The sequence below is a fragment of the Phodopus roborovskii genome, unplaced genomic scaffold, assembly GCF_943737965.1.
Source record: "Phodopus roborovskii unplaced genomic scaffold, PHOROB, whole genome shotgun sequence".
NCBI classification, from domain to species: Eukaryota; Metazoa; Chordata; class Mammalia; order Rodentia; family Cricetidae; genus Phodopus; species Phodopus roborovskii.
In genome coordinates this window covers 23,997,699-24,020,591 of record NW_026126434.1, presented here as the reverse complement: position 1 = coordinate 24,020,591, position 22,893 = coordinate 23,997,699, and the positions used below count along the sequence as shown (strand labels likewise).

The 22,893-nt window shown below is 49.1% G+C and overlaps 1 protein-coding gene across 3 annotated transcripts in view; it reads left to right on the top strand.

The window, feature by feature from the left end:
* Agpat3 (1-acylglycerol-3-phosphate O-acyltransferase 3) overlaps positions 1-22,893 on the top strand; it is an 80,502-nt gene that overhangs the window by 16,449 nt on the left and 41,160 nt on the right. For 2 of the 3 annotated variants that reach the window (XM_051187023.1, XM_051187022.1), the window contains one exon: positions 7,203-7,261. The gene's annotated coding sequence lies outside the window, so the exon portion shown is untranslated. The remainder of the gene's footprint in view (positions 1-7,202; positions 7,262-22,893) is intronic. The other variant, XM_051187024.1, reaches the window with a different exon arrangement.

The window sequence follows — 22,893 nt, the reverse complement described above, 5'->3', positions numbered from 1 at the left end:
TGCCCCAGGACATGACCTCCCTCTTGGCTGTAACCTCAATGCATGTGTATTCATCATGTGTATGAAGGTGGTGTGCACATACACGCATGGGGAACCATGTGCATGTACTACATGCTGTATGAATCCTTGCTTGGCTTCCTAGCATGGCACCCTATGTAGGCAGAGATGTTGGCAATGGCTGCCACACCAAGAAGGCGCAGCAGCAGCAGCTCGGGACCGGTCTATAGAAGATGAGTAAACTGGCCATGCTTTCCAGGGGTCCTGGAACCTCCCTCCTCTGGCCTGTCCCTCTGTTTCTGCCTCATAGCAGCAGGGCATGTGCCACCTGTTTGGGGTGCTCACCCCGCTGCAGGAACTTGGCGTGCGGATATTAGCTCTGCCACTGTAGCACTGCCCTTTGCCTCCTTGGATGTTTGTACCAGCACACCTGTCCTTTTCCTTGTTGCTGTGTCACTCATGGCTCAGCAAGTCTGAGAGTAGCACCCTGATACCTGTGGGGCCGGCAGCAGTAGTTGCAAGTCTGTGGCTCTCTGCTCAAGGGCTCAGGCGGGGCTCCCTGTGTGTCTGTCCTCATCCTTCTCTGCTCCTCACTTGCTGAGCCAGGATGGTGTGTGAGGGCCATGCTTCTGCACCCCAGGGAGTGCTGTGAGGCAGGAACTTGGGCACGAGTCCAGTGCTCAAGTTCAGTGTCCAGGCCTTCTTGTCAGGGGAGGGGCTAATGGCCTGAGATGAGAATTTCCCAGGTCAGCAGAAGTGTGGAGGCAGGCCGGCCACACACACAGCTGTTGCCTTGTGAAGCAAAACGGAGGCACATTACAGTTGCACGTAATGTGCAGTTGCACATTACAGGACACGTTTATTAGTAGTGATTAGTAGTCAGCTGCTGTCCTCCTCCACATACATCTCCCCAAGCAGAAGGTGTAGCTGGGTGCCCTGCTGCCTTTAGCCACTAGCATGGTGTCAACAGACACTTGGTGACTATTGTTACAATAGTTACAATAAGGTTTTTTGGGGTTTTTTTTTTGTTTTTTGGTTTTTTTTTTTTGCTGTCCCTTATGTGTATGGAAATGATTTCGTAGGCTACCTCCATGTGACAATCTGTGGGCACATCTGTATCAGGAGTCAGCTTATTATTGTTTTCAACTCAGCTGAGTTTGGCAGCCTCAAGCAACCACAGAGCTGGGGCCAAGTCACATGTCCCTCCCAGGCTCCTGGCACCTTCCCTTGGCTGCTCTGACCTGGCTCCCCCAGTGTAACCCCTCTCCACTTCCCATGCCCTAGAGAGATCTGATGGTGAGGCATTGGGTAATGCTTGTCACCGAAAAGGCTTCTGGTGACCAACCTTGTATCAGGACACTAAACTTCACTTTCTGCTCAGTGGAGCATGTCCTTCTAATTGCAGCAAGCTGTGGCCATTAGCTTCTGGCCTGCCAGGGCCTAGCTTACCTGACTTACTTTTCCTGGCACAGCCTATTTTCCCAGTGGTGCTGGGAGGTCTCGTGCTGGTCTCAGAGGGACAGAGAGCTGTGGTTTGTCCTTGAGTCAGGATCTGGATTATTTGTAATTTGTTTCTTTTCAGCTCTTCTTGCCCTTTATCACCACAGATATTTCAGAATTAACTGTCATATGTTGTCTTTTCTTCTACAACAGAGCCCTCCTTTCCCTGAAAATCCTCAGAGTGAGTTTTGCTAGCACAGCCTGCTTGTTGCTTCTGCCTATGGCTCTGGAGGAATTGCAGCAGACTGTGATTTGGGAGCTGGAGGTTCCGACTGTCTCTCCTGTACAGTTGCCAGTCTCAGCTCCAGACAGAAGGGGCCTGGCAAAACAGCCAGGTGCCAAGATTGAGGCTTGCTAGAGACTCAAAAATCAGGCCTGAGAGTGTTTCTGTGACATTTGGAGAAGATGAAATGTGAATTGACTGCTTGGTGGGGTGCAGGGTGAGCCGTTTCATCCTCCTCGCGCTCACTGTGCTGTGGTTGTGAGCAGTGTGCTGTTAGGAGAGCCAAGTGTGGTGACAAGTCACACAGGGCCTGAAAAGAGCCCTCAGAGGGCTCAGGAAAGAACACATGCGTGTGCACACAAGACATTTGGCAAAATACTAAATTTAATCTAGATACCCCTACCCTGATGTTTAGTACTGTAGCTTCAATTCTCTTCAAGTTTTTTTGTTAAGAAAGCTGGAGAGCCAGGTATGTTGGCTTACACCTGTAATCCCAGGATTTAGAAGGCTGAACCAGGAAGACGATAATGCCAAGGTCAGTCTTGGCAACAGCAAGTTTGAGGTCATCCTAGGGTACCTGAGAGAGACTCTCAGGAGATTACGGGCTGCCAGGATGTCTCAGCCTTGCAAGCATGAAGACCTGATTTTATCTCCAGCACCCACTTAGAAAAACAGATGTGGAGGTGCATGCTTGTGACCCCAGTACTGGGGTGGGGGTGGGGTGGCAGAGACAGGAGGATCCCTGGGCCCACTGGCCAGCCCATCTAGCTTAGTTGTGAGCTTCTGGTCAGTGAGAGACTGTCTCAAAGGAGGTGGATGTCAAAGGAGGTGGATGGTGCATTTACACACACACACACACACACACACACACACACACACACACAATTGGAGAAGAAAGTATTCAACACTTTCTTTTCTGTAGGGTGTGTTTCCTTGAACATGTTCTGTTTTTGTTGAACTGACTCCGCTCTATGAACTGCAGAATGCCGCTGCTTGCTATTCATCCAGCACCTTACTGACTTACAGGTCCATTTGTAGGTTATTTCAGTTCTCCTGTCTCACTGTTCTGAGTGCTTGGAGTACAGGTGTGCACCATCACACCTGGGTTGGTTTGTGTTGTATATAGTTCTTTACCAAGCTCAGGAAGTTATCTTCTATCCCTCCTTTGTCTAAAAGGTTTTAACTCATGCTGCTGGTGGTGGTAGTGGTGGTGTTGGAGATGGTGGTGCTGATGTTGGTGGTGGTGGTAGTGGTGGTGGTGGTGGTGATGGTAGTGACAGTGATGGTGATGATGATTTTCAGGAAGGGGCACCACAAACCTGCATGCCATCCTTGCACAGTGGCCTTGCTAGTCTTCATGCATTTCTAACCTTAGTGCATGGGGTGCTGAAGTCAGCGCTCAGTTTTGTTTTTGACCCATGCTCATAAATGAATGTTACTAACCTAACCAATCAGGCCGCTTCCCTGACTTATTGATTAATGTTAGGTGTTCCGGCTCTCCCATGGAGACCCAGCTTAGTCATGCTCTCTGATGAGTCACTCACTGATTCTTCCTGGGGCTCTGTATGGGCTCACATGACATGTGAGAGCTTGTCCAGTAATGACTCGCTATCCCTCTTTTTCTTTTTAATAATGAGAAGATTAAACTAGCATCAAATGTGTTGGGCAGGGAGTAGGTATCTCCTTACTGTGTTTCTTTTCTTATCTTGAGGGAGATGAGAGAACTGGAATCCTGCTCTGGCTCTTTGTAGGATCTCCTCAGGGACTCTCTGAGCTCTTTTTCTTTTGCATGTTGGATGTTGACTTCCATTTGGTTTTCTAGTTCTTGAGTAAATTATCATCTACTACTGTGATTTCCTTTTGAGGCTTACATATTTTTCATTGGATTTATTTTATTTTATGTGTGTGTTTTGCTTGCGTGTATGTATGTACATCTTGTGGGTGCCTATAGATGGTTGTGAATCACCAACTGGGTGCTGGGAACTAAGCACGGGTCCTCTGTAAGAATGGAGGTGCTCTTAACCTTTGAGCCATCTCTCAAGCTGCCTTATTTTATGAGTTTTTCTTTTTTTGTGGGGGAGGGTGGAAGAAGGTGGAGTTGAGTATTTCTAAGTAGCTTGGACTGGCCTAGAACTCCCTATATAACCCAGGCTGGCCTGTGTTCTACCATATCCAGATATACCAGTCCTTGTCCTTGATGCACATATAAGGCATCAGGTGACAGCTTGGTGAGGGGCCATTGGGTTAGGTTCAGTCATTTTATGGGGTCCAGGTAAGGGAGTGACACCCTTTCCTTGGTCTGATATGACTAGTAAGTTCTTGGTCCTGGTTTCCTGATATGATTTTAATATATCTCTGTGCCCCTACATTCTCCATTCACCTTGGTAACTTACAGGGTGGCACTCTTTCTGGTCTTAGAAATAAGTTATTTTTCAGTCTGCTGGCTGCATGGTACCTGGGTGCAGTTTCTGTGTCCACCCAGGGGCTTCAGGGTCATCCTCCCTCACAGTGGAATCAAAGTTCCTGTGGAACAATGTCTCTTAGGCCAGGCACAGCCCTGGGACCACTGTTTATACAGTCTGGAGTCACACAGCACATGGGGAGAGAGGTTTTCCAGTTGAAATTTGTCCCCCCCCCCTTTTTTTTTTAATAGTCAGAAACCCTGATTATCCTGGAATTCCAGGCCCAGGCTGGCCTCACAGAGATCCACCTGCCTCTGTCTCTGTCTCCGCTGGGATTCAAGGTATGTGCCACAATGCATGACTTGACAATTTAACCAGAGCTACAGGTAGATGGGGTATGTATGTGCTAATTTTCCACTTTCCTTTCCTTTCCCTTCTTCTCTTGGTACCAGGGACACAATCCCAGGCCTAGTGTCCTACAGAGCTCTCTCCCTTGAGCTACACACCAGCCCCTTTACATAATTTTTGAGTGACTGTCAATTTTCTTTTCTGTTTGTAGTTTACACTATTTCCCCTGCAATGATGGCAGTCTTACTTATCAAAGAGGCAAAAATGGCCATGGCTTCATTGTTTGGGATAATTCGAGGGTCCCTTTCCATAGTCAGGTCCCTCTTCTAATGCACCTCACGCGTTCTTGTTTTTATTACATCGTTCTTTTTGTCATTTGCATTTTGTCAGGAGACCCAGCTCTGGCTCTGGTGCTCTGGCTGGCCCTGCACTCTGGCACTCAAGTGGCCTTCCTGCCTCTGCCTCCCGAGTGTTGAGGTCACAGGTCATCACTGGGCTCAGCTCTCCCCTTTTCTTTTTATGTTAGTTTAGTTTTTGGTTTGTTTTATGGAGCTGAGAAGTGAGCTGCATGCCTGGGCTTGTATGTAAGGATCTGAGCTTGAGTCCCTAGGACCCACATAAAAGCTGCTGGATCTGGTGATATAGCTATAAGGAAAGCTCAAAAGCTCAGGGAGGCAGAAGTAAGAAGATCCTTAGGACTCTCTGGCAGTCAGACTGGCTTGACCAGTGAGTTTCCAAATCAGGGAGACACCTTGTCTCAAAGGAGGTGGGTTGCATTTTTTTTTTCTTTTTTTTTTTCTATTTGTTTTCTGAGACAGGATGTCACTATGTAGCCTTGGCTGGCCTGGACCTTGCTCTATAGACCAGACTGGTCTGGAACAAATAGATTCACCTGCCTCTGCCTACCAAGTAGTGATATTAAGGGCACACACTACCTTCAGCTGTTTTAAGTTTATTTTGGGGTTTGTGTAGGGGGTGGTGGTAAGTATTTTGCCTGCCTGCATGTTTGTACACCATGTGCTTAGTTGTAGGGGCTAAAAAAGGGTGCTGGTTCCCTTAGATCTGGAGTTACATATGATTGTGAGCTGCCATGTGGATGCTTGGAATTGAACTGTGCAGAAGAGGTCAGTGTATTCAAAGACATGATGCTTTGTAAAAGTAAAGCAGACAAAGAGCAGAACACCAATGGGTATCAAGTAGAAAAGAACATGGAATTAATTTGCATGGGAAGGTCTCATGTGGTGGGAAAAAGTGAGCCCTTAAATTTTTCCAAATTTAATGAAAAATTAACTCTGAGAAACTCAGCAAACCCTACCCTGAAGAAGCGTGGAGGTCCCCAGTGCCACATCTCCAGTGAGCTGCTGGGGCTGTGCCAGAGGCCAGACTGCCGGGCTCTCCTTACTGCAAAGGGGCAGAGCTGGTAGTGGGATGGACTTCTCCTCAGGAGTATGTGAACCAAAGACATTACAGAGGCAGCTTAAAATACTGGAAGATAGCCAGACAGGATGGCACTCACCTCTAATTCCAGCACCAGGGAGGTTGAGGCAGAGGGATCATGAGTTAGACTGAGCCCTATCACTCTCAAAGGCACTGCTGTCTGCACTGTCATGTGGGATGGGGACTGACCCAGACATCCACTCTGCAGCACCCACCCAGTAGAATGGCCTTCAGCCTTAAATGTGAATGAGGTTGCAGTGTGGAACTGTAGTGTAGAAGGAGACCTGTCAAAAAAAGACAGATGTCATGTGAGATGCTGCTTACATGAAGTTGCTAAAGTTTCCAGTTTGCAAAGACAGAAAACAGCATGGGTGCCAAGGGCTGGGATACTGGTTTGTGGTGAGCTCAGAGTATCCATTTGGGAAGATGACAAAACTCTATGGCGGACAGTGCCAGTGGCTGCACAGCCATGCACATGTGCTTAACATGCTCCAAACATGATCAAGATGGTCAGTCTTGGGTTATGCAGATTATGTCACAATTTAAAATGAAGGTTTTGTAGTGCTGATCCCTGAAGGCTGGTTTATGGTGTGGCGGGGCTGATGGGAGCCAGAGAAGCCTGATGCTGTGGACTGCAGTGGCAGCTTGTTTTGCCAGTGGGCTTGCAGTGATGGCTGCATCCTAGGGGCGTGGCTTCAGGTGTGCAGCCATGACACCTTATAAAAAAGAGGAGGGGTTAACTCATGCTCTTGGGCTGTAGTTAGAGTTCTGGAAGGGCAGAGACTGCCGCTTCAGGAGCAGGAAGACTGCAGCGGTTATTTACCATCAATTGTGTAAGTGCTTCCCTAGTAAATACCTGTTAATCATTTATCTGGATCTCGTGGACTCATTTAAACCTGACTTCAGTGGAGTGGGTGGGAAGGGTCATCATACACAAGAGGTGGCCAGTGGCTCTGGTAGGACAGTCTTTGGGACAGAGACAGGCAATTCTGTTGTTTGGGGCAGATGCAGCCCACCTCCACTACTTAGGGGTCTGCAGTGGCCCCCAGTGTCCTGGAATGTACCAGGACTGGCTGTCCCTGGGTTTGTTCAGGTTTGAGTATCTGCTAGCCTCCTGCTGTGTGATGGGAACTAGTGGCTCAACTTCCCCCTTTCCAGGGGCCATGATCCTGGAATTGGTTTGAATTCCTGGGGAAGTTTCTGTATAGCTCTGGATTTTCCCGCTTCAAGGGAAATTGCATCTCCTAAGCCCTGTGTGCCTGCCACATGCATGACCATGTCTTTCTCTTTCTAAGCCCTGCAGGTTGGACACCCTTGAGGACAGCCATCACCTGGCCCTGCTAACTGTGCCTTGGTAAGTGAAGAGAGTGTGGTGGGTTTAATGGGTTTGTGTCTTCATGTCTGTCTATCCATGTGTCTTGGGCACAGCCTGGGTGTGGGTCCCCTGGGTGGCATGGCCAGCTCCAGTTATCAGTCTTTGACCCCCACAGTGCCCACCCAGTTTAGAAAGGGCTAGTGGGACCACAGGAACCCTGGGCATGGCCAGGCCTTACTATGCCTGCTGGTTTTCTTAAAGGGCACATGTTTTAATAATCTCTATGGTCAGAAGGCTGTTACAACTGTGTATCACTTGTCTGAAGATGAAGCTGTGAAGGGTTGGTGAGTGAGGATGCTGGGTAGAGGTGGCTGCCAGGACACAGCTCTTGCATGGCATTCTCTCCACAGAATGGCTCTAGAAGCCCACCAGGCTCCTGGAGACTAGATGATAGTGGCCTAGCCAGGACTTGAAAACATATGACCCTGGGGTCAGAGTTGCTGCTTTCTGGCAGAAACAGGGCAGATGCATCTCCTTCTGGAGGTCACGGGGGTTGGTGTCAGTGGAAAACTGAACTCATTAGCTGGGTCAGTCTAGGAGTGGGTTCTGTGTCACCAGGCCTGAGAACAGAGCCCAGCATTCTGTGTGACTGGGGGACATTCCTTCCTTCTCCTGTGTCCTCTTCCTTTGGATCTTCTTGTCACCCCAGGGCCTGTTAATGAAGGAGTTTGAACCATAGACTCATCCTCAATGGTCAAGCCTGGATCAGGTGGCCACCTGCTTTTCCCTCATGATCCAGAAATATCTTCAGAGTGGGTGCTGTCTGCAGTATCCCTGCAGAGTGGGTGCTGTCTGCAGCGGATCCCTTGGTTCAGACTGCAAGTTTATGGTTTAGGTCAGAGTCCCAGTTCTTGGTAGGCACTGGACAGGTGGCTTAACTTTCTGGGCCAGATTGTGGCCAAGAGTATGCTGAAATCCACTTTTTTATTTGCAACAACAACAAACACATTTGATTAAGTAGGAGTTAGGTATTTGTGATAATACATACCTGTTGTCCCAGTACTTGGGAGACTGACGGGAATATCATGCATTCTTGGCCTGTGTGAGCTATAGAGTGAGACCCTAGCTTAAGTTCTCTCACCCCAAATATAATTAGGATATTGCAACCAAATTCTAGTCTCATACCTTTTCTATTTATAGCTATGATTCCTGAAATTATTTCTAACCTCTCCTTTGTCTCCAAGTTGAATGGCTGGTCAGATAGGTGTCCATAGTAGCTCTGAGTGACTGGTGCTCTGGGCAGGCCACCTTCAGGTTCACTCACTCTCTCTCTCTGTCTCTCTCTGTGTCTCTTCTCTGTCTCTCTGTCTCTTTCCCTCTCTCTCTCTCTCTCACACACACATTCTTGCTGTTTCTGCAAAGTAAACACTTTCCTTATTCAGAGCCTCATTATTTCCTCACCAAAGACATATAGATACCCTAGTCAGGTCTCACCCAGACCAGTTGTGTGTGGGCAGTAGGCTGCCCACATGGGCCAGTGCTGGAGCTGTGGCCCTTCTGAGTCTGGGGGCAGGGGCATTGTGTGGCAGAGCTGTGTAGAAAGTAAGTTGTGAGAGGCACCAAGTACACCTCACTATGGGGACAGGGACTCTGGTTGTCACATCTGAGGGCTGGGAAATGAGTTGGGAGAAGAGCCTTAGGCTGGGAACATTGCTGGCTCTGGGAAAGGTAGGAGTGGTTTCCAAGTTAGATCTATAACACAGTATCTGGGTCAGCTTTGTGTCCATAATGCACTGACTCCCCAACTCTCAGTAAGAGGCAGGACAGAAACAGCTTACAGATGGCCCTGGGTCTCAGTCTGTCCCCACAACCTATCACCAGTACTGAAATTTATGGCAACACATTTGTTTCCTACAACTGGCAACTCTTGAAAGCTGTTCAGGGTCAGCGATGTCTGGTCAGTGAGTCAGGGCACTTCCTGTCAAGCTTGACTACCTGAGTTTGATCATTAGAAACTACACGGTGGAAGGAAAGAACTGTCCCCTGAACGTTGTCCTTTGACCTCCACATGCATGCTGTGGCATGCAACACCCCAAAATAAATAAACGAATAAATAAAGCTGTTCAAACAGCTAGTAAACACCCGGAAAGGCGCATGCTCCAGGGACACAGCCCGATGCGGGGTGCTGGAAGACCCAGCATTTGGAGAGCCTTGTGTGGGGAGGAAGTTCTGTGAAGGTCTGGGCATCAGTGAGACTCCTCAGGGAGTTCAGGAGCCCTTACCTAACAGCACAAAGTAATTGGCCAAAGGGGATTTGGTGCCAGGGGAATTAGTCAGGAGGGAGCGGGGACTATGAGGTAGTATGTATATGGTCACCCAGGGACATAGAGCACTCCCGGAAGTGCAGCCTGTCCTGAGCAGAGCCCATCTGAGTCTACACCTGGCAGGGCTGCTTCCCAGCAAGGCCTAAATAGCAAGCTCAGGGTAAACATTTCCAGCTAGGTTGGGAAGGGGGCAGAAATCTCCAGAGGAGTGCAGCTTTCCAAAGGGGATCTTCATTGTGTCACTTGGGGCAATAGAGGATAGTCCTCACTCAGGACATTTAAGTGCTACAGTCCAGGTGTGTTGCTTTGGTGACAAAGGTTTCAGGAAGCAAGCAGGTGCTGGGTGATGCTGGGGGCCCAGTGTTCCCACCAGAAGCAGAGAAGGGGAATTGGGTGAAGGTTGAGACACGCCCCACCCCTGCTGTGCAGAGCCTGTGTCTTGCTGTGCTAGGCAGGGATTATCTTTGTGTTCCAGAGGGATTGTGAGGGGGAGAGCAAAGGGCCAGACGTCCTGCCAGGCTGTCTAGTAATGGCACATCCTGCAAAGGGAAGCGCTTTTCTTGAAAGAAGAGATGAGTATTATCAGGGCTGGGTGGGTGGGTAGACTGACGCCAGGCAGACACAAAAGGTAAGAGCCGTGTGTAAGCAAGTTAACTTCCTTCTCAACATATAAATTTTAATTATAGAAGTAGCATATGCTTGTAAAACTTGAACCAGAACCAAATATAATAAATAAAGCTATGTTCCTTACCCCATCTAGAGTCTTACTTTTCTGGGAGGATCCACAAACCCAGAGTGGTTTGTAGTTAATCTTCCAGAATTCATCAAAAGCTCTAAGAAGTACAAACGGGCTAGGACTATGCTGATGGAGCACTTACCCAGCATGTATGAAGCCCTGGGCTTGATCCCCAACATGGCGTAAAGCAGGCATGATGACCATGCCGGTGATCACAGCTCTCAGGATACAGAGGCATGGGTCAGGGGTGCAAGGTCTTCCTGTTACATATCAAGTTTTAGAACAGCCTGGACTTGGACTAGGTTGTACCTTGTTTCAAACAAGCAAACAAAATTCAAACCAACCAACCAACCAACCAACCAACCAACCAACCAACCAACCAATCAACCAACCAACCAACCAGGAAACAGTTTCCAACTGAAGCTATGTGGGGCTGCTGCCTCAACTGGATTGTAACTTTCAGTTTGTACAGACCCGCCTCCTTTTAAAAACCCCTTCTTTTTTTTCCCACTAATGTCCTAAAGTATGTGCTGTTTATGTGTGCACACCCTCACCCACCTCACCCACACCTGTTCCTGTGAGCACACTCATGCCCACACCTGTGTGCTACAGGCATGCCTCTGTGATGGCTTTGGAGTAGTTAACTGGAATGGGCTCTTGACTGTGCCTGTGTTTAGAAAGCACTGTACAGCTGGTGCACTTATCGTCCCATGAAGGCCAGCTGGGGGCCAGAAGCCACCTGTCCAGATAACGTGGCAGACCTGGCCTCACAGCCCTGCAGGCTGCCCCAGTAGGCTGTCTCTCTGATGTGAACTTTGCCTTCCCTGTAGTGTTGCGCTGTCTCTCTGCATCTGTCCTGCCAGCTGGTGTTGTGAGTTTCTAAGGTGACAAGTGGCTCCAGGAGGAGAGTGGTCTGGCCGTGGACTCCTTCCCATTGAGGACTGCTGTTGTGTGCACTGTGCTCCCGTGGGTAGAACACAGGTAAAGAACTGCACGTATGCACCTTTCTGGCATTCATGACCCTTGTGGATGGTGTCCATCAGCAACACTCCTCCTGCAGCCCTCTGCAGGCCATGCCAGATGTACCTGGCCTCCATCTGCTGTGTTTGGCCACATGGTTGCTCTGATTGAGTATCCTGGGTCTTGACTCATGGCCACAGTCTGTTAGGCTCTGCCCAATCACGTAGTAGAGTGAGTCAGTAAGATGACGCCACATCTGAACCTGGGCTCTACAGTGCTAGCATACTGAGCTGAGCTGGGCCAGCTTTGTGTGGAGTGGGGCTCTGGGTAAACTATGGGAGGTGACAGCTGCCATGTGTCCTGGTCATCCTCCTTGGCATGGTCCTTGCTTTTCCCCTGATCACTCAGTGTGGGCTGGAAACAGGGCTGTGAGTCTGGGCACATGGCCACAGAGGGGCAGAGGCTAGTGTGTGAGTCCACATCGCATTTCTGAACCTCACTGTCTTCCTTGTCTCTCTGTAGGGAAGATAATTTTCTCTTCTGAGGAGTGCTAGCTGCTGTGTAGACCCCAGGGGAGGCTTGGGTGCTGTGTGGGACCCAGAGGAGACAGGCTGTGTGCATGGAGAGCATGGCACTCCACACCCGTGCCTCAGGAGTGCCCTGTCTCTTACGCTGGCCTTGGGAACATCTCGGATTTTCTGAGACAGTCCCGTCACTCAATGCTGAAAACTCCTCTCTATATTTTCTTTCCCTGATCTCTGTTTAAGGTGAGCTCTAGCAATCCCCCTGCCTTAGTGTCCTGGGTGCTGAGGCTGCAGGCAATTGTTGCCTGACCCGTTCTAATTGCTCATCCTTCCTCCCACAATGGCTGTGGATGGGCTCTAGAACTTAAGCCACAGTGACAGGTGGCCTTCAACACTCTTGGGGCTTGGACTTCAGATCTGCTTTTCCTAACATCTCATAAAACTATCCTGTTATTTCTCTCCCTTTATCTTGTATTGTCAGTAGTTACATTGAATGACTTTCTGTGATTCACCTTCCCATGTCCTGGGCAGAGCAGCTTTGATGGCATTTGGTTTGTCCCATAAGGCTGAGGCTAATCTGTAGGCTGTCTTATCTACTCCTGGGTGAGGCAGGCCTTTTTAAAGGGCCTGTCTCATTCCTGGCACTTCCTGCATCTCCCTCCATCTCTTAGTAACTTGCTGACTGCAGCACAGATGCCCCTGACAGATGGCAGAGCAGAAGTGTCAGCTCAGGTGACTTACCATAATGCGTGTATGAAATACTGTAAATTGACTCCTGCATTACTGTCTAATCAGGAAGTAGGTTTGAACTTTGTTAGGTAGCAATCCAGTGTTTACACTGAAGAAATGTTGAGAGTCCATTAGATTTCCTCATAGCTAAACATTATAGGCTGTCGCCTTAGAGTGCTGCTGGCTCTGCTGGCCAAACTCCTGGAAGGGACTTGGCTTTCATATTCCTGAGTGCTCAGGCCTGTGTCTCTTGGTGGAAAAGCTTTAGTTGGGGGGTTAGAACTATCACTCTTCTCAACCAGGCAAAGTCCATTTGGCAGTGTTAGGAGGTGGTTTTATTTGACACTATAGGAAGGAGGTACCAGGACACTGGCACTCTGTGGGTGGAGCCAAGGATGCAGCTAACCACCTATATAACACACAGCTAACCTTGCCGTGGGGGACCACCTATATAATACACACAGCCAACCTTACTGTGGGGGCAGACCCCTCCAAAAAGCTGGAGTGCTGTGCTGGGAATCGTGTTATTGGAGCTGTTCATGGGAGCCAGCAGAGGGCCCTTATAGACATGGATTCAAACATTCATTTCAAAGTAGTAGCAACAAGCCTCGGGGCCCAGGGTAGCTCCACCAGACAAGGAAAGGAGAGAAGGTGCTCACTATGTGTTTATAGAGAGAGACTGTTTCCTTAGCTGAGCAAGGACAGTGACTTGTGCCTGTCCCTTCAGTGTCTGAACTAATGACATTCTGCCTCTGACTTCACCCTGACCATGGCTCTGCTGCTGATGCAATTAAACAAATGAGGAAGGTAGGCCCCCATAACTGTGGACTTGAGATAGGCCTCTCAGCTGGGGAGGGGGGGCGGGCAGGACGGGGCCTGCTGCACCATGCCATGTTCCTATCCCAGAATAGTGGTATGCTCCCATTCAGGTCCCATGTCTCTCCTCTCAAGGCTCTGGAGAGTATCTTTTTCTGCCTCTAGGGAGTAGTGTTCAGATATACCAGTGGACTCATGGGAAATCACCTGTCTCATAATCTCTGCTACTGGGACCTCGTGCAGACTTTTTTGTTCTAGTAAAAGAAGTCTAGGGAACTTGAGGGATGGCTCAGTGGTTAAGAGCACTTAATGCTCTTGCAGAGGACCTGGGTTCAGTTCCCAGCCCCCACATGGCTCACAACTGCCTGTAACTCCAGTACCAGGGTATCTGACATCCTATTCTGGCCTCTGTGGGCACTGCATGTACATGGTGAACACACATAGATACACACATAAAATAAAAATTAATAAATCCTTTAAAATGTGTATTTATTCATTATTCTCTCATACAATACATCCCCACTGAAGCTTCCCCTTCTTCTACTCCTTCCAGTCCCTGCCTACTTCCTCTCTCCCTTAGCTCCACTCGTCTCCTCCCCAGAAAAGAGCAAGCCTCCTGGGTAATCAACCAAACAGGCATAAAAGATACAATAAGACCAGGCACAAAACTTCACATCAAGGTTGGACTAAGCAATCCAGTAAGAAGAAAAGCGTCCCAGGAGCAGAAGACACCCCATCCCCCTGCCAGGCGTCCCCCCAAAACACCAAGCCACAACCATAGCATATATGCTGAGAGCCTAGGGTAGACCCATGCAGGCTCCAGGGGTGCAGTTTCAGTCTCTGTGAGCTCCCATAATTCCTCGGGATCCCCTGGGCTCTCTCTCTACCTAATGTTTGGCTATGGGGTCTCTGCATCTACTCCCATCAGCTGCCAGAGCCAACCTCTCTGATGACTGTGATGATGACTGGTTTAGGCACTGATGGCACTGATCTATGAGTATAGCAGAACATCATTAGGAATCATTTCACTCACTCCCCCCCACCCCCACACTGTGTTTGGTTATACTATCATCTCTAGGCTATCCAGCTTCTTCTGGGTCCTGGTCATCCAGGCAGTGTTGGGTGTGGGCTCCCTCTTGTGGCATGGGTCTCAAATTAGATCATTCATCTTCTGCACCACCTTTGCCTCAGCATGTCTTTCAGGCAGGACCGAATATGGGTGGAAGGTGTTGTGGCTGGCTTCAGTCCCACCACTCGAAGCCTTGCTTGCCTGGTTACAGAAGGTAGATGATCCAGGCTCTGTATCCTCCATTAGTAGGAGTGTCCTCTCTAGGGTTGTTACCCTTGTAGGTTCCAGGGAGTTTCCACTATATTAGGTTTCTGTATAACTCCCCAAATGCCTTCCAATTCCAGTCATCTCCTCTTGTACTCTCTCCCTCTGCTCCCCCTAACTGATCCTTCCTATTCCCATCCTCACCCACCACCAGTCCACTCACAAAAGCTTCTCTGTTTTGCCTTCCCAGGAAAATCCATGCATCGTTCCTAGAACACTTTTTGTTATGTAGCATTTCTGGGTCTATGGATTGTAGTGTGATTATCCGTTACTTAGCAGCTAGTATCAATATCCACTTATGAGTGAATATTCACTTATGAGTCACTTATGAGTGACTACATACCATGTTTGTCTTTCTGAGTCTGAGTTACTTCACTTGGAATAATTTTTTTTTTCTAGTTCCATCCATTTGCCTGGAAATTTCATGATGTCTTTTTTTTATAGCCAAGTAATAATCAATTATGTAAATATATCACATTTTCTTTATCCATTCTTTGGTTAAGGAATATCTAGATTGTTTTAAGTTTCTGACTATTAGGAATGGAACCACTATGAACATAGTTGAGCAGGTGTCCTTGTGGTATGGTGGAGTGTCTTTGGGTATACGTCCGGAAGTGGTATAGCTGGGTCAAGGTAGATCAGTTCTCAATTTTCTGAGAAACCGCCATATTGATTACAAGTTTGCCCCCCCCCAGCAATGGGGGAGTGTGCCCCTTGCTCCACATTCTCACCAGCATGAGCTGTCACTTGTGTTATTGATCTTAGCCATTCTGACAGGTGTAAGATAGAATCTCAAGGTAGTTTTGTTTTATATTTCCCTGATGGGTTAAGGGTGTTGAATATTTAAGTGATTCTCAGTCATTTGCGATTCCTCTATTGAGAATTTTCTGTTTAAATCTGTACCTCATTTTTCAGTTGTATTATTTGGTTTGTTGATGTCTATTTTCTTGAGGGATATATATATATATATATATATATATATATATATATATATATATATATATCCCTCTATCAGATGTGGAGTTGGTAAAAAAAAAAAAAATCTTTTCCCATTCTGTAGGCTGCCATGTTGTCCTATTGATGTATCTTTTGTCTTACAGAAGCTTTTAAATTTTATGAGGTCCCATTTATTAGTTGTTGATCTCAGTGTCTGTGCTATTGGCGCTCTGTTCAGGAAGTTGTCTCCTGTGCCAGTGCCTTCAAGGGTATCCCCCACTTTCTCTTCTATCATGTTCAGGGTATTTTATCAGCCCTCTGATCACATGGTCTCTCTGGTCACCAGCCCCAGCCCAAGGCTATAGTGGATGGCTCACCAAAGGCCTCATTATCATGTCATGGCATGACTGAAGGCACTAGTTAGGAACTTGTTTCTGAACGGTGAATCAAGTGTTATAAGGTGCTGTACTGTCAAGCGCCATGAAAAACTGGGGACCTCGACCAAAAAGCACTTGTTTCTCATCTGACAGCCCAGTGCCTGCCTGTGCCTTGAAGAGCAGGGTCCCCTTCTGAGGATGCTCTCAGTGGCAGAGAGGAGTGGGAGTGGGCATCTATTCTCTGTACTGCAGGGACTCAGGCCCGAGGACTGTTGGCTTCCATTTCTGTCTTTCCTTGTGATCTTCAAGCCCCAGGACAGCTGTGTCTCCCTGCTGGTCCATTCACTTGTGGTCCAGGAGCACTTGGCCGTAGCCTTTTGCTGGGTTCACTGTAAAGCATTTTAGTGACTGTAAAGCATTTTAGTGACTGTAAAGCATTTTAGTGGCTGCCCTGGCCTCAAGAGGCCAGGCTGTTCAGTGCTGTTAAGCAATGACTTTCCTAGATGTGGCTCCCAGGCGAATGGTCAGGGAGCAAGGAAGAATGGGCTTGGAAGAGCACAGGTCTGTAGGGAGCTTCTGTCCTTCACTGGGTTGTGGAGAGACTCCTCTGCCTCCCCTCTGGGGCCCCATGTTTGCGCTTCTCTAGCTGTTTCTATGCTTCTGATTGAGTAGAGGGCCTGGCCAGGCCCAGGTTTCAATCTGGGCAGTTAGATAAGGCCCTTTTCTGTGGGGCCTGTGTTGGGCACTGGAGCAGGGACATGTGGGTAATTGGTAGGTGTGGGCAGAAGGCTGGCTAGGCCCTTATTCCAGACCACACCCCTGCTCTGTCTCTTTTCCAAAGACTGGTCTGGTGTGATCAGGTGCCAGGGTCTGGGTCCTGCTCCTCCCAGCATGGGAGGGGCTGGATGGAGATAAAAGCCAGCCCAGTCTGCCTCCTGATACTTCTGGAGCCACCTACAGCTCTGCTGGGGATCTGCCTGCCTGTACAAGGAAGGGTCACTCTGCTCCAGCCCCACCTCGTTGAGGTTGGTGTGCCCGCATGGTACTGAAGGGGAGTCCCTTGGTGGGTGGCCCTCTCCAAATCCCCTACCTCCATCCTGGCTACTAGATGAGTGTCTTCCTCCACTCTAGTTTCTAGGCTTGTGTTTACTCCTGGGCCTAGTCCCAAAGCAGGCCCCTTGAAAACTTGGGTGAGTGACACTTGTCTCTGATTGCCTACTAAGCATCCTTCAGGTGCATCCTTTGGGATGCCTGCTGCCACAGCAGCGGGACTTCCCTGAGTGTCTCATTTCTTCTGTGCACACAGATGTCACCGAGTAAAGAAAATAGCAGAGCCTAGCTCTCAGCATGGTGGCTTCCAGCCTTGCTGGTAGCTGCTGCACCCTTGGAAGGCAGGGAGACTAAACTAAGGTTTTGAGTTTGACTGCCCCTGGCCTCAAGAGGCCAGGCTGTTCAGTGCTGTTGAGCAATGACTTTCCTAGATGTGGCTCCTAGGCGAATGGTCAGGGAGCAAGGAAGAATGGGCTTGGAAGAGCACAGGTCTGTTGGGTGGGTGGGAAGCAGCATGGCAGCTCCATGTCTTTCTAATACTTACATGGCTAAACTGGAGTTCTGTGTATATGGGGTGGATGAAACACACCTTTAGGTTAGTGTCCTCCTCCGGTGTTTTTCCCCGGCTTACGGAGAAGGTTGTTGAAGCTTACAGTGTTGCTGTCGTGGTTTGGACTGGTGCTCTGTGCTGCTGATATCATTAATCCTGAGGAGCTGATGCCTGCTTGCACCACACTCTCTCAGCCCTGTTCCCATGATTATGAAATGACCTCTTGCATAAGCAGTCTCATGCTTGCAGAAGCACACTGGTAGGGGTGTCAATTGCTATCTTTTGGAGAGCCAGTGTTTCTCTTGGACCACCATCAGCTAGCATGGGCTTGAGGAAAGGGTGTTGATTCAAAACTGTAGCTAATCATGGCTATGATCTTAAGCCTGGCACCCCTTTCCTCCTCAGGGCCCATGAGTTGGAATGAACTTGGACCAGCAGGCCCTTCAGTAGGGTTTTTTGTTTGTTTGTTTGTGTTTTTTTAAATTTATTTTATGTGCATTGGTGTGAAGGTCTCATGGAACCAGAGTTACAGACAGTTGTTAGCTGCCATGTGGGTGCTGGGAATTGAACCTGGGTCCTCTGGAAGAACAGCCAGTGCTCTTAACCGCTGAGCTGTCTCTCCAGCCTCCAGTAGGTATGAGGTTTTTTTTTTTTTGTTTGTTTGTTTGTTTGTTTGTTTGTTTTCAAGACAGGGTTTCTGTGTGTAGCTTTGTAGACCAGGCTGTCCTCGAACTCTCAGAGATCCACCTGCCTCTGCTTCCCAGTGCTGGGATCAAAGGCGTGTGCCATCAACACCAGGATAGGGTATGTTTTTATACTGCAGAATTACTCAGATCTTTAGGAGCAAGAGAAAGAACTTCTGGCCAGGTTGGGAGTTGGGGGGAGAGACCCTGGGTGCTAAGGGGTTTCAGGACTTCAGGTGAGTAATTTTACACCTGACTGTAGCTCACTTAAGTGTAGGCTCATCCTAGGAGTAGAGTGTGAGTGCATGTCCCTTCAATAGTCAGGTGCTAGCTCCACCCAGAGGGCCACAGGCAGTCAGCCAGCTAGCCAGGCAGCTTCAGATTGGTGTGAAGGGAAAGTTAAAAAGATTCTCTTCTGCACAGGTTCAGCCCCCTTATGCTCAGGGATCTATCAAGATGGCTACCTGGGCCACAGATGCCACCAAACCCTATGGACATGGTACTAGCATTCCCGTGGTGCACCTGAACTCAAAGATTATGTGCACAGATGAACAGTAGCTAACATGATCACTATGAAACTAAGACAGTGACAACAGCATGCTATAATAAAAATAATTTAAAACATACATTGTTTACACCTGGGATTTTGCATTGGTCTTTTGAACTGTGGAGGCCAAACTATGGAAATGGGATGCTCGTGTGTAAGTGTGTGTTAGAAATTCTACTTGGCAGTCTTTACCAGAGTCATCCATGACCCGATCATTTCACAAGCAGGTGCTAGGTGGTGATGATTGTCATGCCAGAAGTAATGTGGGAATGGGTGTGCACCAATATGTCCTGGCCCCTGTGGAGCAGGAGTGACAAGGCCTGACTTGGATTCAGAAGGCAGAGCTGCACCCCAGCTCCTGAGAGCACAGGGTGCTGGGAGGAGTCAGTGAAGCCATGGCAGTTGGGAACAAGAACAGAGTGTTCCTGGGTTCTTAAAGCTACACAGCCCTCTCAGCAGACTAGAGCATATATCCAGTGGCCAGTGTGTGAGGTGGATGGGCAGCCTCACTGCCTTCTACGTAACTCTGTAGAGAAGCAATTTCTGTCATGCTGAGGCCTGGGCCATAGCCCTGGGTGTCTCTGTAGCACTGAGGTGTACTCTAACACCATGGTTTGTGTGTGTGTGTGTGTGTGTGTGTGTGTGTGTGTGTGTGTGTGTGTGGTGTTTGAGGCAGGGTTTTTCAACATATCGCTGGCTGTTCTGGAACTCACTATGTAGGCCAAGTTGGCCTAGAACTCACAGAGATCTTCCTGCCTCTGCCCCCTGCCTCCTGAATGCTGGGATTAAAAGAGTGCACCATTACAGCTGTCTATGTCTTTGGTTCCTTTTTTGTTTTGTTTTGTTTTGTCTCTCTTTGTAACACTACCGGTCTTGGAACTCACTCTGAAGACCAGGGCTGGCCCCTACCTCTGGAGTACTAGGATTAAAGGTGTGTGTTTTAAAGACCAACTTGAGTTCATATCCCTGGAGCTGGGTGTCGTATCCTGCAGATTTGGTGGGTTTTAGTTTCCCAGAATGACTTGCTTTTCTCCCTTCTACTCCCTGCTCACTGTACCAAATGTTGAGTACCCCCACTGGCATCTGTTGAACCCTGCCACAGTAGGGTCCTCCTTGATTGAAAGGGGTGTTTCTATCTGGTTGGGCAAGTCACAGGAGTATACCCAGTATGGAGGTGACATATTAGGCTTGTTGTTATTGTCAGCCAGGCAGAAGCAGTGGCAGAAGAGCTACCCCAGAACAACAGAGGGTGTTGCAGAACAGTAAACGTACCTCCGGGCCAGAGCAGAAACAACATAGTGTCTCAGGGTAGGGGCCAGCTGGTCAGCCACAGACAAGGGCATACTGGTTGGAGCCAGGGCTGGCCAAAGTGAGTTCTGTTAGCAAGTAGAACCGGGCTAGGAGAAAAGCAAGTGACTGTGGCCTCTGGGCTACAGGAAATTAGATAGGATCAGAGGGGACCAAAGGACATGAGCTCTAGACTACCTCTGCCCTAGTGCTGATGGATGGAGGGCCTCGGATACTGAGGGAGACAGAGGAAGCAGCTGTGGACTTCCACAGAGGGTACGCCCAAGCTAAGCATGTAGGGTCACTGTTAGGATTCAGCTCTAGATAAGGTAACTAGAACCCACCACTAGAGTTGTTCTGTCCAGGAAGGATGATTTCCTGAAGTTCATAGAGTCCTTGGGTGTGCAGGCTCAGGTGCTGGAAAGCAAGGTAATAGTGTGATCTGCTGAAACAAGAGCCTGTGAGGTAGAAGTGGCTGTCAGCTGGGGACCTCCTTAGACTCCCGATTGCCTTCCTGGTTTTGAGTGAGGAGTTGGGTGAGTTCAGAGCCAGACTGGCCCAGCTTGAGAGTGTTTTCCCCTGACTGGGGAAGAATATGGCTCATGTGTCCAGCAAGATGGCTTCCTGGCTAAAGCCTGTACTGGGAGAATGCTGCCTTACAGGGTGGGCTGACCCATGGGGTGCTCAGGCAGGATGATCAGAGGTTGTGCTCTTCAGGCCAGCCCCTCCCATGTCCCTGGTCTGCCTGCTTGCTGTATGCTGAGGAGACAGTGAGGGTGGGCAGGGTTTCACAGTGAGGATGAAGGACCTGTGTGCATCCTGAAATGTGTTCATCAGAAAATCAATGTATCCAGTTGGGGGGAAATGTTGCAGCCCTGCTCTAGACTAGCAAGCACCCAGAGATAGGCGGAGGCATCTTGGGAGTGCACCCACATGGGTGCTGGGAGGGGTGGTGATTCTCTAGCCTGCTACAACAGTCTGCATGAGGCTGTACACATTTGGTTTGAAGCAGATAGGTCAGGGGGCCCAAGAGGGCTTCTTCTTGTCTATTGTCCTGGGAAAGTGGAAGAGTCATTAGAGCCCGTGGCTCTGAAGGCAGTGGGTTTTTTGTTGTTGTTTTGATTTGTTTTGGTTTTGGTTTTGGTGTTTGGTTTTTTCGAGACAGGGTTTCTCTGTATTGCTTTGGAGCCTGTCCTGGAAACTAGCTCTGTAGAGCAGGCTAGCCTTGAACTCACAGAGATCCACCTGCTTCTGTCTCCCAAATGCTTGGCAAATGCTTGGCAAAGATAGTGTTTAATACTGACTGAAGATGCATGCCACTTCTGGGGTTGGGGATAGGCCTGTGACTGCTCTGAGTGGCACATGACTCTCAGGAGCCTTTCCTACCTGTATTTGATCTACTCAGGAGGCAGTTCATCTCAGGGGACTTGTGGGGAATGGATAGTTCGTGTTCAAGCATGTGGCATGAGCAGGGACATAGCTGTGGGGCTGTTTGGAGGCCAGCAGGAGGCCAGGACTGGACCAGGCAAGCTGTGGACAGAGCAGGGACACAGGCAACAGATAGAATGGTCAAATGGCTTTTTTAGATGTCCAGCAGGGGTCATCAGAATCCCTGTGGCTAGGAGCTGGGTGCTGTGCCCAGGCAGTGGCTGCCTCTACCTAAGATAGTTGTGTGCCTTTTTTGATAAGATGGGGGTGGGGGATAGAGAGGAGCTTTCTTCCCTCTGCCAAATGGGAACAGCAGTGCCAACAGCTAGCAGCCAGGCTAGTGAAACTCCTTTTCCATGAGCTCGGCCTGGGGACTGTAGATGAGAAGGTTTTTGCAAGGAGCAGAAGCCCCAGGCTCTAGTCCTGGTTTCACACTGCCTATCCAGAAATATGAGGGTTGCCAGTGACTTAGAGTTGGGGGCCTGTGGCTGCTGCATACTCTGTAAGTGGATGTGAACAACCTCAAGGGGCCTGCAGCAGCCATGGGCCTGTCCGTTTTGCGGCTCATCTGTGACCGGGCTGACTTGGGGGCACAGAGAACTGGTCCCTCACCTCTGTGGATCTCTTCATTAGAACATGGCAGCCTCACACTTTTCCTCTACAGAGCAACTGGCCTTGAATTAGAAGAACCCAAAGCCATCTGTTCACCGCTCTACCCCACCCCCACCCCCGGGTGAGAGGCACTGTGAACAGTGGCCTCTGGCCAGTAGCTGTGCTGGGACAGAGCCGCCTTACTAGCCCTCCCTTCTCTGTAAGCCCTGTATTTTTAGTAGGTGACTTTGTGGAAGTAGGTGACCCGGCACCTCCAGGGAGGCACCAAGCGCATTAAGACTGTTGGTCTAACTGGACAGGAGGGGGTGGTGACAAGAGGGGGTGGCCTCTGCCAAGGTCACCCTTCGTGCCCAGTCTGTTCCCTTCTGTGGCAGTACCGTCTCTCTGTCCTCAGGAGTCTTAAAGCTCAGCGTCACTGTTTTCCAGAGGGTGGCATGTTTATTTCAGCACTTAGTTTCCACTGTACCCATCTAGATGCTTCCTTATCTGCTCCCAGCTCCAAGTTGAGACTCCGTTCCTGATCATGGCTGGGGCTCTTCCTGGACCCTGCTGTGCACACTGGCTTTCATAGAGGGGGTGGCATTCCCCAAACAGAGTGAAGTAGTGCCTCATACTGCCTTCAGCTCCGTGGCCTTTTCTTCTTGTTTCTTTTTAAAATTATTGTATGTATGATGTATGTGTCTGTGAGAGCATGGGCACACATGTGCCAGGGTATATGTGAGGAAGTCAGAGGACAACTTTTGAGAGCCAGTTCTCTCCAGCCATATGGATTCCAGGAA